Here is a 16,454-nt window from a genome sequence, read left to right on the forward strand (position 1 = left end):
TGAGTTGGTACTGACTCGATGGCACATGAAAACAACAAAACACCAAGTGTTTTATATAAATGAAATCAATAATATATGTTCTTTTTTAACTCTGAGTTTTTTTCACTCCATATAATTATTTTGAGATTTAACCGCATTGTTACATGCATTAGTAATGCATTCCATTTTACTGTGTAGTATCCCAGCAGTTCCTGGCCCAGACAAAGGAGTCCTGGTGTGGCACTGTACGATAAACACCGGACTGCTAACTACAGATTGGTAGATCAAACCTACTTACAGCTCCTTGGAAACCCAATACAGCGTTGTTCTGAGTCAGAACCAACTTGATGGCACTTAACAACAACAGTATTCTATAAATAATTATTGATATTATTTATCAATAAACAAGCATGGCTTGTTTATCCATTCACCTGTTGGTGGACCTTTGAGTTGCTTTCAGTTTGGGACTATTATAAATAAAACTGCTATGAACATTCATGTACAAGTCTTTGTGTGAACATATGCTTTAATTTCTCTTGGATACATCTACGTAGAAGAATGTCTAGGTCATATGAGTAGTGTATGTTTAACATACAGATGGTTAAGCACAGGACTACTAGAAAAAAGGTTGTCAATTCAAACCCACCCAGAGGTGTCTCAGAAGACAGGCCTGGAAGTGTGCTTCTAAAAGATCATAGCCTTAAAAACTTTATGTTGGTGTTGTGAAGTTGTCGAGTCCGTTTCAACTCATATTCACCCTATATAAGTAGGATTTCCAAGTTGCAGCTGGTGGATTTGAACCATCAGTTCTGAAGTTAGCAGTCAGTGGAGATATAACCATAAATTTTAAAGAAACTGCTACACTGTTTTCTGAAGTGGTTATATTATTTTGCATTCCCATCAGAGAGAAAATGAAAGTTCTGTTCCCTCCACAGCCTTGCCAATGCTTGTAAGACCTGTCTTTTTTATTTCATCCTAGTGGTGTTGGTATAAAACAATTGTGCCAATTGGTTTTAATTGACACAAAAGTTTTAATATCAATAATTATTTTCACAACTTGGCTTGGGAGTCAAGGTTTTTATAGTTCCTCTGGTGGTTCTAAGGTGCACTCAGGGTTGAAAAGGCACTGTTGAAGCAGATGACCTGCTTTATTACAAGTGACCCATTAAGTCATTTTACAATTTGGTCTTTCATACAATAGCAGATTGGAGTAGTTGCCATTTGTCACCACTCTGTGAAAAGGAAATGAGGTTGGGAGAAAAGGCTTTCAAATCTTGTTAAGGTTTATGCTGGTGGAACAAGTATTGCATATTAAAAGTTTAGTACTTTCAAAATATGCAAGTATCTTAAAAACTAAACAATAAAAAGACAATAAAACCAATTTTTAAATGGCAAAAGATCTAAACAAACACCTCACAAGAAAGATACACATTTCACACATAAATGTATGAAAAGATGTTTGTCATTAAACCAAAATCAAACCCACTACCATTGAGTAAATTCCAATTCAGGGCAAACTTAATGTGTTTCAGAGCAGGGCTGTGCTTCTTAGGGCTTTCTTGGCTATAATCTATGGAAACAGATGGTCACGTCTTTCTTTCACAGCACTGCCTGTTGTTGTTAAGTGCCGTGGAGTCAGTTCCGACTCATAGCAACCCACTCTAGGGTTTCTGAGGAGTGGCCGGTGGCTTTAACCGGAAACTTGTAGTTCAAACTGACCTTGCGATCCAGTGCTTTAGCCTACAGTGCCACACCAGGACTCCTAGGTGGGTTCAAATGCCAATCTTTAGATCAGTAGCTGAGAGCAAACCATTTGTACCGCCCACAATATCAGATAACCCAATAGCATGGTGAGAATGGGTTTACTTGTGCTTATTTACTCATCTGCAGTGAACACAGTGAACACTTACCCATGTAAGCCTGTGCTCACTTTGTGTATTGAACACCCAGAGACCTAATTTGTCATTGTTGTTGTTGTTTAAGTGCCGTCAAGTCGGTTCTGACCCATAGTGACCCAACATAGGGTTTCTAAGGAGCGGCTGGTGAGCTTGAACCACCCACCTTGCAGTTCAAACCAACTTTGCAGCCTAGCACATTAACTAACCCACAGTACCACACCAGGACTCCAATCTGTCATAAATTGCACATTGAAACAACAATAAGATACCAGTACATACTGGTGGTTCTGTAGGATAGACAGGCACTAGACTGCTCAAATCCACCAGATGCTCCTCGGGAGAAAGATGAGATTTTCTGCTTCTGCAAAGATTTACAGCCTCAGAAACTCTATAAAGGATCACTCTGAGTCAGAACCAACTCCAGGGCACTTAACAACAACAAATCATTACACATTATTTTGTCGCTATGGTTCGGAACTGAGTGGAAAGCACGTAACAACACAAATAATGTGTAATGATTTGTTGCTCAGGTAAAGACTAGGGGAACCCCCGAAACTGTGGCCCATAGCTACCTTTCCTGGAACTGAACTCATGGGGATTACCTTGCAGCCAAACATCATACAGACCTATAAAGGGAATAATAACACTCATGAGGCACATTCTCTTCAGAATAACTAACCATATGAGTCCAAAGGGGCAATATTTGCCCCAAAACAAAGCTCAGAAAACAAAAAGAGGCTGAAAAGAAGGGTGAGTGGATATGGGGACCCAGGGAGGATGGTGGAAGAGTTCTGTGACATCAAAAGGATTGCACTAATGTCACAAAACAAAATGTGTAGAAATTATTGAACAGAAAATGAATTTGCTCTGTAAACTTTCCCAAAACCACAATTTTAAAAAAAAGAAGAAGAATCTCAGTACTCATAACTATTCAATAGAATGCTATCTAGCAACAAAAAGGAATGAGCTATCAAGGTCTGAAATGACTTGCGTAAACCTTAAGTGTACTTTGTTAAGTGAATGAAAACTGAAAAGATTTTATACTGTGTAATTCCATTTACATGACATTCCAGAGGAAGCAAAACTACAGAGATGGTAAACAGACCAATGATTGCAAGGGATTTGGAGAATCATTGCTGTTAGGTGCTATCCAATCAGTTATGACTCATAGTGGTCCTATACACAACAGAACGAAACACTGCCCAGTCCTGCACCCTCCTCACAATTGTTATATTTGAATCCATTATTGCAGCAACTGTGTCAATCCATCTCGTTGGGGGTCTTCTTCCTTTTTGCTGATCTCTACTTTGCCAAACATGATGTCCTTCTCCAGGGATCAGTCCCTCCTATGAATATGTCTAAAGTGTGTGAAATGAATTCTCGCCATCCTGGCGTCTAAGGAGTATTCTGGCTGTACTACTTCCAAGACAGATTTGTTGTTTCTCCTGGCAGATATTCAACATTCTTCACCAGCACCATAATTCAAATGCATCGATTCTTCCAAGGTCTTCTTTATTCATTTTCCAGCTTTCACATGCCTATGTGGTGATTGTCGTTAAAATGACATCTTTGCTCTTTAACACTTAAATGAGGTCTTTTGCAGCCGATTTGCCTTATGCAATATATTGTTGCTGCGTCCATTAGTGTTGATTGTTGATCCAAGTAAAATGAAATTTTTGACTTCAATCATTTCTCTGTTTATCATGGTGTTATTTATTGGTTCAGTTGTGAGGATTTTCATATCTTTACATTGAGGTGCAATCAACACTGAGGGTGTATAGTCTTTGATCTTCATCAGTTCTTCAAGTCCTCTTAGCTTCCAGAAAGCAAGGTTGTGTCGCCTGCATTTTGCAAGTTGTTAATGAGGTGTGTTGTTTTTTTTCCCAATCCTGATGCCATATTCTTCATATAATCCAGCTGTTAGATTATTTGCTCAACATACAGATTGAATAAGTACACCTTTCCTGATTTTAAACCATCCAGTATCCCATTGTTATGTTTAAACAACTGCCTCTTGGTCTGTGTACAGGTTCCTCATGAACACAGTTAAGTGTTCTTGAACTCCTATTCTTGACAACATTATCCATAATTTGTTATGATCCACACAGTCAAACACCTTTGTATAGTCAATAAAGCACAAGTAAACATCTTTCTGGTATTCTCTGTTTTCAGCCAAGATCCTTCTGATATCAGCAGTGATATCCTTTGCTCCACGTACATTTCTAAATCCAGCTGGAATTTCTGCCAGCTCCTTGTCAGTATACTGTTGCAACCATTTTAAAAATTATCTTCTGCAAAATTTTACTTTCATATGATATTATTCAAAGTCGAAGAGCAAGCAAAGCACAGGGATTTTTTTTTTTTTTTTTAAGGGCAGTGAAATTATTCTGTATAATACTTGGGATGGTGAATGTATGACATTTGTGAAACCCCAGAGAACTTTATCACACTAAGAATGAACCTTAATGCATGGAAATTTTTTAAAATAATAATTTAGGTAATCGGGGAGTCCCAGGACAGAATGTGAACTGTATCAAAAGTATCTAGCTGCTTTACAAACAGCCTTACCAGAGGGGTGAGAGGGAAAAGGTGTGGAGCTAAATAACATTGGAAATGAATGGAAAATGTGAAACTCTAGGTGAAAGAAACTATACACACATATTGTGCTTTAATTGGTAAAAGCGTTTGCCATGGTGTGTGTGTGTAGGGGCAACTGGTTAGCAATTTTGCCACCACTGTGAAAGATCAACACTGGGCTGTGAACCACAAGGTCAGCTGTTCATGTAGGACCAAAGAGAAGAATCCATTTCGTATATAAGCGTTAGCTTGTCCTCTAGCTCCAAGAAAATGATATATGTATAAATAGCCAGGCAGCTCAAGGCCAGAGGCCAGATGTTTTCCTTTACCCTAGCCTAAAAACAAAGACCACCAGTCCTGACCAATTAAACTGTAACATCTCATAGTTTGCCAACTGTTAACCAACCCAAAGATTGTAAAGCTGAGAAACCTGAGCTGTTTGAAAACTCTATAAAAACCCTGCAGACAAAAAGTTAGAGGCTCTTTCCCTATTCCGTTGCGTCGGATAAGGTTAGAGACCTGGCTCGAGCTTGAATACACAACCCTTATGTATTTACATCGGTACACTTGTATTTACATTGGTACACAGCTCCTGGGTAATCTTTGGGGACCCCAAATTCTGGGCATAACATTCAAACACACCATCTACTCCTTGGAAGCACTATACAGGGTCACTATGAGTTGCAGCCAACTAGACAGAACTTAATAACAACATACATGTATATGGAATCCTGGTTTAGTGCTGTAGGATCAGCACTGGACTACAAACTACAAGGTCAGCAGTTCAAACTCACCAGCTGTTCCTCAGAAACCCTGTAAGGGTTGAGTCGGAACCGACTCAACAACACTTAACAATACATGTATATGGAGTCCTGGTGTGGCTCCGTAGGATAAGCACTGGACTGCAAGTTTGATTTGAACTGTAAGGTAAGTAAAATCTACCAGTCACTCCTAGGAAACACTATACAGGGTCAGTATGAGTCGGAACCAACTTGATAGCACTTAACAACAACAACATACATGTATATCATGTTGAACAATTAAGTCAATGGATGGCAGATGGTGGGAGATATGTATCTCAATGTTGGAGTGGGAATTTGCAGGTAAATAAGAAAAGGCAACTGGAATGATCCATTTGGTAACAGAGTTGAAAAGGTCAGTATTAAATCACTCTTATATGGTCTCCATGAGGAAGAATCGACAACACAGCAATGTGTTAATATGCATACAGAAGGATACATATAGAAATATTTATAGATACCTGTGTATGTACAGTTTAGTATACACAAGTATCCTAACCTTATATACACAGGTACCTATAAACAGTATATACACATATGTATATATGTATATATGCATATGTATATATGTATATGTATATATCCTGGTGTGGTCCTGTGGATTAATGTGCTGGGCTGCAATTAACCACAAGTTCGGCGGTTCAATCCCACTTGCTGCTTCTCGGAAACCCTATACAGGGTCACTATGAGTTGGTACTGACTCAAGGAGACTTAACAACAACAGATATTTAAGAGAATGCTTCAGGTTCATCTTACATATTCTTTGCCCCAGCCTTAGTATCAGCCATTTTTTCATAGATACCTGGTTCTATTTATTGGAGAGTTGTTTTAGAAACCAAGACCTGGGTGCTAAATGTGATCACTGCTACCAGCATTTCTTTACTTCTAGGTATTGAGCTGACAGAGCAAAGAGGTGTTTTTTAAATATATATATATTCATTTTAGCCTTATTATCTACAAGTTAAATTGTACAGCAGCTTTACACAGCATGAGATGGAAGGAAAGAAACAGAGAGGAAGGGACTTCGGTGCTGCCTCCATCCCAGCTCCCCATTAGGTCATGAAATGCAGGTCTCAGTTGGGTTCTGGTTCTGACAGTCCTAGGGCCACCAAGATTCCCACTAACAGTTTCTTCACAGGTGTCGGGGTGGGGGGTGGGTGAGCTAGTGTGCAGGCCTCAGTATATCTAGGTGATAGTGACAAATGTGGCCATTGTAATTCAGATAGAAGGTGAATGGGGTGATAGGCCCTATAAAGCTTGTCTTTGTCATACTTAATAGAAATGCAGAAATTGCATGTGAATGGGTGGCTCCAAAAGTCACTGTGGGCTTGTAAGGTCTAATTCTCAGGATGGTGGGTCAGCTGTAGAACCTCCAACCGAAGTCACGCTGCTATAATGGACATACCACAAATGGATGGCTTTAACAAGCAGAAATTCATTCTCTCACAATTTAGGAAGCTAGAAGTTCAAAGTCAGAGCACCAGCTCAGGAGCAAGGTCCTTGTCTCCTTTCACCATTTGTTGCCCCAGCATTCCTTGGCCATCTCCACATGTCTTGTCGTCAGTCTTTCCCTGGACCTAGGAGCTTCACAGTGCAGGGACCCTAGGTCCAAAGGATGTACCTCCACTCCCAGATCTTCCTTCTTGGTGATATTAGGTCCCTCTGAGTTCTGCCTGTCTGCTTCATCTCTTTTATGTCTCAAAAGAGATTGATTTAAAATACAAGCTAAGCCTATAGATACATATGTAATCCTATAGATTGTATCCAGCCTCATTAACATCATAGAAGTGAAGATTTACAGCATACAGGATAATCACATCAGATCAGAGCTGATCACATTAGATCACATCTTGGGAGAGGTGATTATATTATATTAGATCTCATCATAGGGGATTGTTGTTGTTGTTGTTGTTAAGTGCCGTTGACTTGTTCTGACTCATAGTGACCGTGTCTAGAGTTTCCAAGGAGCAGCCATGGGGGATTGTTGTTGTCATTATGTGCTGTGGAGTCGATTCCAACCCATAGCGACCCTGCATAGGGTTTCCGAGGCTGTAAATCTTTCCAGGAGCAGAAAGCCTCATCTTTCTCCTGCGGAACCACTGGTAGTTTCAAACTGCTGACCTTAAGAATAGCAGCCTAATTCATAACCACTATGCTACTGCATCTTAATTGCCAAACTACTGAGAATCCAAGGCCAGCCAAGTTGAAATAGAGCCTTGAATATCATGAGTATCTTGTAGTGTCCCCAAAGAAGGCAAGAACAATGGAGATGTGGCAAAGGGACACCCAAGCCAACTAAAGGAACTCCCAGTGGCCAAACCTGAAGCAATTTAAGCAAAGAAATAAATAACATAGCATTATAATGCAAAGAATAAAATAAATATCCATGAGACCATATTAATCTAAATGAATTATCATCAGAACTTCTTCCCAATAACTTTCCCTTTTCAAAGAATCCTGTTTTAAATTCCTCACATATCACGTAATTCCCAGTTGCTTTGTATTTCTAGTCAATTATAGGAGGTCACTGTGGTAACTAGTCTACTGCCACATGGTTAAGGGAGATCCAGCCATGCATATATTTATATATTTCAGTGTTTCACAGATGTTAATACTCATTAAGTAATCTGTGTAGTGTCAATGAAAGAAAATCATCAGTCAAGTATCATTTTAAATAAAACCCACAACATTTCTTAATATTCCCTTTCTCCTCACAATCTATCTCTTACATATCTAGCAATTTTCTCAAAGCCTTTCTCCTTGCTTTGCTTTTAATTCCTCACCACGTTTCTCTTTAACTTTGCTTGCTTGTCTTTTCTCCAGTTGTTATTTTTGCTTCCCTTCTTTTTCAGTTTCTTCCCACAATCACAGGGGTGTGGAGTGTGAGGGAGTTAACTAAGAACAAAGGTCAGGGGACAAGTCATGGGGGAAGGGATAAGCGAAGAGAATCTTTGTCAAGAAGCAAGAGGAAATATAATATGCATTAATACTATATACATGTTATGATTAAAAGTAAAGATCATGAACAGAATTATTTTTCATTGTCACTTTACAATATTTTACAATATAAATGCACAGAGAGCTTCACTGTGACCTAGATAGGAAGCATCCATCTTGGGTATCTATTTACTGTTGCATAACCAAAATGTAGCGGTTGAAGACATTTATCATTATTTTAAGGGATTTGTGGTCTGATTAGGCTTAACTGGGTGGTTCTCACCTTGTGCAGTTGCATTTAGATAAGAAATGGATCTGAAGTTATCTTAACACTTAACTTGACTGGATGTCCAAGATAATGGCTTCACTTCTTGTCTTGCTCCTCAGCATTCCTCTCTGGGCCCTCTATCTCCCACAGAGGAGTCTGGACTTCTTACATTACTGATCAGGGTTGAAAGAAGCAGGGAGTTAAGTGTTGCCGGCCAGAAAGGTGCTAGGGCTAGCATGATGTCTGCTGTATTTTCTTGGTTAAAATGGTCAGGGAGCCCCGTTAGATTCATAGAGATGGAGAGCAAACCCCTTGAAGTGGGAAAGGAGATATGGCTGTGTCCATCTTGGAAAGTAGTCACCTATAGATGAAGTAAAAGTTAGATATCTAAATCAGAAGTAAGTATTTCCTACTATAAAGGACAAGTCAGAGAAGTGGGCAAAAAATTATAAACCAAAGGAAAAAATATTACTACCAATAAAGATAGAAAGAAGGATGTTTATTTCAATTGAACTCCCTTGCCAGAAGGTAAGTGCTCTTTTGTCAGGAGAAGATGGGACAAGATACATATTGGACTTGGTGGTGGCCATGCCAAAAGAATGAGGTAGTAAGACATAGTTAAAATCCAACTCAATTTAAATTGAATTATCTTATAATTCCATAGCCAAGCCATCCTCCTCCGATATATTTGAGGAAGACTGCTGTTATTAATCACTACCAAAGAGGAAGCTACTGGGGAATTTTCTCCCACACATCATCCCCATGATATTGTGTGTTTTGCCTTGCTTGTGACTCAATCTACCCAGCTCTTCAACACCTCCCAAACCTTTCCACTGCAATGTCTGTATCTTGTAGCTGTTTCTGGAGTGTTCCCTCTACCTTTGGACTTTAACTTCATCTTGGGAACTCCATTTCGATTGCAGCTATATTAAAAGAAAGGAATTTATTCTCTCACACCCATGTACCTTGGATTCAAAGGTGGGTTTGCTGTTCTCTTGGCTCTCCAGTGCAAACTATTAGTGTCCCTTATTTTTATTAAAAATACAACAAAAGCCTTCCTTTCTTGAGCCTCACACAGTTTAGTCAAACTACACTGTCTCTATTCTTCAGAGCTATCATCTTCCAAATTCCTAATCATTCTTTGTGCTGTCATTTAAGATTCTTAGAACTTGACTCCATCTTTCTTGTGTTTGTTCTTGTTAAGTGCTGTTGAGTCAGTTCTGACTCATAGAGTTTCTGAGGAGCCTCTGGTGAGTTTGAACCACCAACCTTGTGGTTCAAACCAACTTTGTGGTTGAGTGTTAATCATACAGCGCAACTCAGGATAGCCTAAAGTCCTATCATCATTCTACTTGCCTGGGAGAATCACAAATTATGTGTTTCCTGGCTCCCCCACCGCCTGACATTTTGGTACTCTCAAAAGTGCCCCTTCTCAGCAATAAGTTATGTGATTACCGTAATGTTGGGTAACTAAAATCGTTGCCCAGGAAGATACCTATAAACCCCCTGATCTCTCATTTCTATGATCACCTCATCCACTCAGGTCCATGGTCACACCTGAGTATTATCAGCATCCAACCTCACCACCTCCTGGAGCATAATTTGAGCAATGTGAGTTAATGCTCCAGACTGTAAATCCTTCTGAACTGCAAGGTCGGTGATTAATGCTCATCATGAGATCCTCAGAAACCCTATACAGGGTCGTTATGGGTCAGAACCAACTCAATGGCACTTAACAACAATGGTAGTGTAGTGGTTATGAGTCAGGCTGTTAACCTCAAGGTTAACAATTCGAAACTACTAACTGTTTCAAGGGAGAAAGACGAGGCTTTCTGCTCCCGTGAAGATTTACAGCCTCAGAAAACATATGCAGGGTCGCTATGAGTTCGAACCCACTCCATGTCACATAACCACCCCCACCACCTTCTGACCAAAGACATAAGATGCTACTTTCTGCTTCTGCAAAGATTTACAGCCTCGGAAATCTTATACAAGGTCACTATGAGTGGGAAATGATCAAACAGCACTTAACTGATCAGAAGTATGGGTGGTACAATGGGTTTACCACCAAATGCTAACCTAAAGGTTGGTGTTTCAAACAATCCAGCAGCTCTGAAGAAGAAAGGCCTGGAAATCTGCTTCCATAAAGATTACAGCAAGAAAATGTCATGGAGCTGTTCTACCTGGTAACACATGAGGTTGCCATGAGTGAGAAGCTATTCAACAGCAAGGGTTTTGTTTTTTGGTTTACCTTCTGACTACAACAATCCATCCTTCCAGCTGGCTTGTTCAACCACCACCATTATAGCCAGTCTTTCTCCAAACCTAGGTAATGCTGCCCTGCAGGAGACAGTGATTGTTTCTACCATTTGCTATGATCGCCATTTCAAAAAGACCCTCAACCTGCCTGGAAATCCTAGTAAATTTCTCGGATTCACTAACTCTCCCAAGCTCTGCAATGATCTTATGAAATCTAACCCCCATAACGTATGACCTGCCTACTATCTATCTCAGCATAAAATAATAAAAAGGCATCAGATTAGAATTTATCTTGCAGCTCCCCAAAAGACAGAACTCCTTATCTACTTGATAACAATCCTACCTCCCTTTCTGATAAAATAGAGTTCTTCTTTCCCTTAGAATTCTGTGTGGTGCTGTAGGATAAGCACTGGACTGTTAACCGCAAGGTCAACAGTTCAAACCCATCAGCAACTCTTTGGAAACTCTCTCTAGGTTTGCTATGAGTCAAAACTGACGGGAAGACAGGCACTCAACAACAACAACGTTTCACTTACCTAAGGGTCTACTCATTTGACCTGTGCTTTGAACTTTTCCTACACCCTCAGTCTCAAGAACTTTACATAACCAATGATTTCTCTTCCCTGTAATACTTAATCCCTCACTCTCCTCTGGATTCTCCCTATTTGCAAACCTTTTCAAACAAAAATCTTTCTCAATTCTGTACCCCTCGGTTACTGTCTCCTTATTTCTCTCTTCCTTCTCACATGCAAACTATTCAAAAGGGGTACTTTGCTTCTGTTTTATCACGTTCCACTTACTCCTCAAAGCACTCTGCCCTCCATACCTGGTAGGCTACTAAAGCAGCTCTTGCTGAGGTCATTAACCTTGCTAACACCAGTGGGCATATCTCAGTCATCTTACATCATTTGACATCATTGATCAATCACTCCCTTCTTAAAACACTTCTTGTGACTTCCACCACACTCCCTTCTTCTGGTTTTCCTCCTACCCCTTTAAAGCTATTTCGTCTTCAGATTTCTCTTCCTTTACAATAAATCATTGAGTTTCTTAAGTCTTGGTCTTTGACCCATTTCTCATCTCACCCTCAGCTCTCTTTAAGGCAGCAATTCCCCATATAAATGCAGATCATTCAAAACTTGTTTGTCTATCTCAAAACTTTTTTTTATGACATCATTTCTTCTGTTCCCTTTAGCTTCTATAGTCCAAGAACAAGTTTCAGAGTCTCTTTCAGCATACATTTTGATCTCTTTCTTTCCTGTCTTTTTAATGGGCTTTGGCTTTCTTCATGCATGATAGCCTTGATGCCATCCCACAATTTGTCTTGCCTTTGATTGTTAGTGTTTAATGCATCAATTCTATTTTTGAGATGATCTCTAAATTCAGATAAGATATACTCAAAGCTGTATTTTGGCTCTCCTGAACTTGAACTTGACCTTATATATAAGCAATTGATGGTCTGTTTTAACCTGATGATTAAGAGCTTCTTCATCATCTCTTTACACATACGTAGTCAATTTAATTCCTATATTTTCCATCTAGGGAGGCCCATGTATATTGTTGTTAGGTGTCATCAAATTGGCTCTGACTCCTAGGGACCCTATGTACAACAGAAAGAAACACTGCCTGGTCGTGTACTATCCTCACAACAGTTGTTATGTTTGCACCCAATATTGCAGCCACTTTGTCAATCCAGCTCATTGAGGGTTTTCCTCTTTTATGCTTAGTCTCCACTTTACCAAGCCTAAAGGACTGGTTCCTGAGAATATGTCCAAAGTACATGAGAAGTTCTGCCATTCTTCTTTCTAAGAAGCATTATAGCTGTACTGCTTTCAAGACAGATTTTTTTGTTCTGGTAATCCATGGTACTTTCAGTATTCTTCACCAACACCATAATTCAAATGCATGTATTCTTTTCTAATCTTCTTTATTAATTGTCCAGCTTTCACAGTCATATGAAATGATTGAAAATACCATGGTTTAAACTTTACAGTGACACCCTTGCTCTTAAGCATTTAAACATTTCTTTGGCCATAGATTTGTCTAATGCACTATGTCATTAGATTTCTTCTCTGCTGTCTCTAAAAGCATTGATTGTGGGTCCAAGTTCAATTAAATCATGACAACTTCCATCTTTTCTTTGTCCTGATGTTATTTATTTGGCCTGAAGATTTTTGTTTTCTTTACATTGAAGTGCATGTAGTAGAAGTGCATGTAGATCTTTGCCCTTAAATACTTCAAGTACTATTCATTTCTAACATGCAAAGTTGTGTCATCTGCATATCACAGGTTGTTGATGACTTTTCCTCCAATCTTGATGCCAAATTCTTCTTTATATAATCCAGTTTCTCAGATTACCTGTTCAGCAAAGAGATTGAATCAATATGCTGAAAGGATACAACCCTGAAGCACACCTTACCTGATTTTAAACAATTCAGCATCCTCTTACTCTGTTCAAACAACTGCCCCTTGGTCTATGTACAAGTTCCTCATCAGCACAATTAAGTATTCTGAAATACCCATTGATGATAGTGTAATCCATAGTCTGTTATGATCAACACTGTCAAATACCTCTGCATAGTCAATAAAACACAAGAAAACATCTTTCTGGTATTCTCTGAGCTCAGTAAAGATTCATCTGTAGACATCCTCTTCTGAACCTGGCTTGATTTTCTAGCAGCAACCTGTAAATGTACTGCTGCAGGCAGTTTTTAATTATCTTCAGCAAAATTTTACCTTCATGTGATATCAATGATACTATTTGATATTTTTTTGCATTCTGTTGGGTTACCTTTCTTTGGAATGGGTACAAATATGGATCTCTTCCAGTCAGTTGGCCAGAGAGCTGTCCTCCAAATTTCTTGGCATAGACCAGTAAGTGCCTTTAGGACTGTATCAGTTTGTTGAAATATTTCTGTTTGCATTCCATCAATTCCTGGAGCTTTGTTTTTTGCTAATGCTTTCAGTGCAGCTTGGATTTCTTCCTTCGATACCATCAGCTCTTGATCTTTATACGACTTCCTGAAATGACTGAACATGTACCAATTCTTTGACTGCATTTTCCTTTCATCTTCTTTTGGTGCTGCGTGCATCATTCAATACTTTGTCTATAGAGTCCTTCAATATTTAAAGTCAAGGCTTGAATTTTTCTTCAGCACTTTCAGCTTGAGAAATGCTGAGCGTGGTGTTTGGCCCTTTTGGTTTTCTAACTCCAATTCTTTGTACATTTCATTATAATACTTTGTCTTCTTGAGCTGCCCATTGGAATTTTCTGTTCATCATTTTTACCACTGGTTTCAGCTACTCTAAGAGCAAGTTTCAGAGTCTCTTCTGACATTCACTTTGGTATTTTCTTTGTTTCCTGTATTTTTAATGACCTTTTACTTTCTTCATGTATGATATTCTTGATGTTATCTCACAACTTACTTGTCTGGTCTTCAGTCATTAGTGTTCAGTGTGTTAAATCTATTCTTTAGATGGTCTCTAAATTGGCTATCCTGGACTTGTTTTCATTTTCTTCAGCTTCAGCATTAACTTGCATATGAATACTTATGATCTGTTCCACAGTCTGCCCCTGGCCTTGTTTTGGTTGATGCTTTTGAACCTCTCCATTATCTTTTTCCAAAGATGTAGTAAATTTCATTCTCATGTATTCCATCCAGAAGGTCCTTGTGTGTAATCCCAATTTATGTTGGTAAAGAAAAGTTTTGCAATGAACACAGACATCAATGTGTTCTTTGGAAACTCTATACAGGGTTCCTGTGAGTCAGAATCAAATCAATGACACTTAACAACAACAAAAACAACAATAATGGCTGTGATGTCTATCTTTATGAATTCCATTTCATTTTTTATTGCTTCCAAGTTTCCTTAATTCTTACTTTGTGTATTACAAGTTCTGATTATTAATGGATGCTTGCAGCTGTTTCTTCTCATTTTGAGTCATGCCCCTTCAGCAAATGAAGGTCCCAATTTACTCCATCCATGTCAGTAAGGTTGACTACTTTGAGGAGACAGCTCTTCCTTAGTCCTATTTTGAGGTACTAAAATATGACTGAGGAAGTCAGTCTATACCAGACTTAGCACTGCAGACTATACCAGAGGAAGTCAGTCTATATAGACTACAGTACTTCCAGCACTATACCAGACAAATGTTTTACTACTATCCACTAGATTTTCAGGAGCTCACTCCTCAGGAGTGGACCGCCTAGTCTTTCTTCCTAATTGGTTCTTAGTCTGGAAGTTCTGCTGAAACCTGTCCACCATGGGTGACCTTTCTGGTATTTGAAACACCAGTGACATAGCTTCCAGCAACACAGCAACAAGAAAGCCACCACAGTACAACAAACTGACGGACATTTGGTGTCCACATGTATAGTCATGGCTTATGTCATTGGAAAGGGTATTTTCAAAGAATAAATCATTGGTTTTACAAAATTCTTTCATTTGATCTCAAGTATCCTTTCCAACTATAGGAAGAGCCAGACTTATAACATATTTAAGTTACGGTGAAATGCATTTACAGCCATCTGGTTTTTGGTTTTTAGTGGGGTTTTATGTTGTTTTGTTTTGCTTTGGTACATTTTATCATCAGGAATATGTACTACTACAGTATGTACATAATTACATGATGCAAAAATATGTACATAATTACATGATGCAAAATGGCCAATATCAGTCCATCTCAGCTCACTAATGCCTAGTGTATCTATCTTCCAGCATTCCATTTCAATTTTGACAACTTCCAATATTCCTTAATTCATGGTGTGGCACTATAGGCTAATGTGCCAGACTGCAAAGTCATTTTAACTGCAAGGTCGGCAGTTCAAGCTCACCAGTCACTTCTTGGAAAAGGTGGCTATGGATCAGAACTGACTTAGCAGCACTAAACAACAACAAATAAGAGCACTTAAACTAAAGATAACTTAAAATACTTATTGATGAAGATCAAAGACTGCAGCCTTCAGTATGGATTGCACCTCATTGTAAAGAAAACAAAAATTCTCATGTTATAATTCTCAAATATTCTTGCACAGATGTCCAATATTTTAATTTACCATTCCAAATACTGACTTATGTGAAAAACAACTTAAGACTGAGTGGTAGAAAGGCAACTTTGCTGTAGGTCAGGATTACCTTTCTTTGTTTCCAATTTTTACATTCTAATCACCAATAATTATCAATGCATCTTGACCGAATGTTTGATCAGTTTCAGACTGCAGAATTTGGTAAAAATCTTCAATTGCCAGTGTACATATTTGAATAAAAATCTTCAAGTGACCAGTGTACATATTTGAATAAAAGTTTATTAATTGGTTTTCCTTCTAGGAGTATGAATATTATTCTATGATTGACACAGTTGTATTTCAGGATATATTTTGAAATTATTTTTTATTTTTTTATTTATTTATTGACAATGAATGCACCACCATTCCTGTTCAATTTTTCATTCCTAGCATAGCAGATCATATGGTTGTTTGATTCAAGATGGCCAATATCAGTCGATTTCGGCTCACTAATGCCTAAGCATCCCATTTCATTTTTGACAACTTTCAAAATTTTTCCTTAATTAATACTTTGTACAAAGAGAACTTAAAATTATTTTTGGTGAAGATCAAAAACTACAGCCTTCAGTATGGATTGCACCTCAATGTAGAGAAAACAAAAATCCTCTCAACTGAACAAATAACGTCATGATAAATGGAGAAAAGATAGAAGTTGCCAAAGACTTCATTT

The sequence above is a fragment of the Chrysochloris asiatica genome, unplaced genomic scaffold, assembly GCF_000296735.1.
Source record: "Chrysochloris asiatica unplaced genomic scaffold, ChrAsi1.0 scaffold00172, whole genome shotgun sequence".
NCBI lineage: Eukaryota > Metazoa > Chordata > Mammalia > Afrosoricida > Chrysochloridae > Chrysochloris > Chrysochloris asiatica.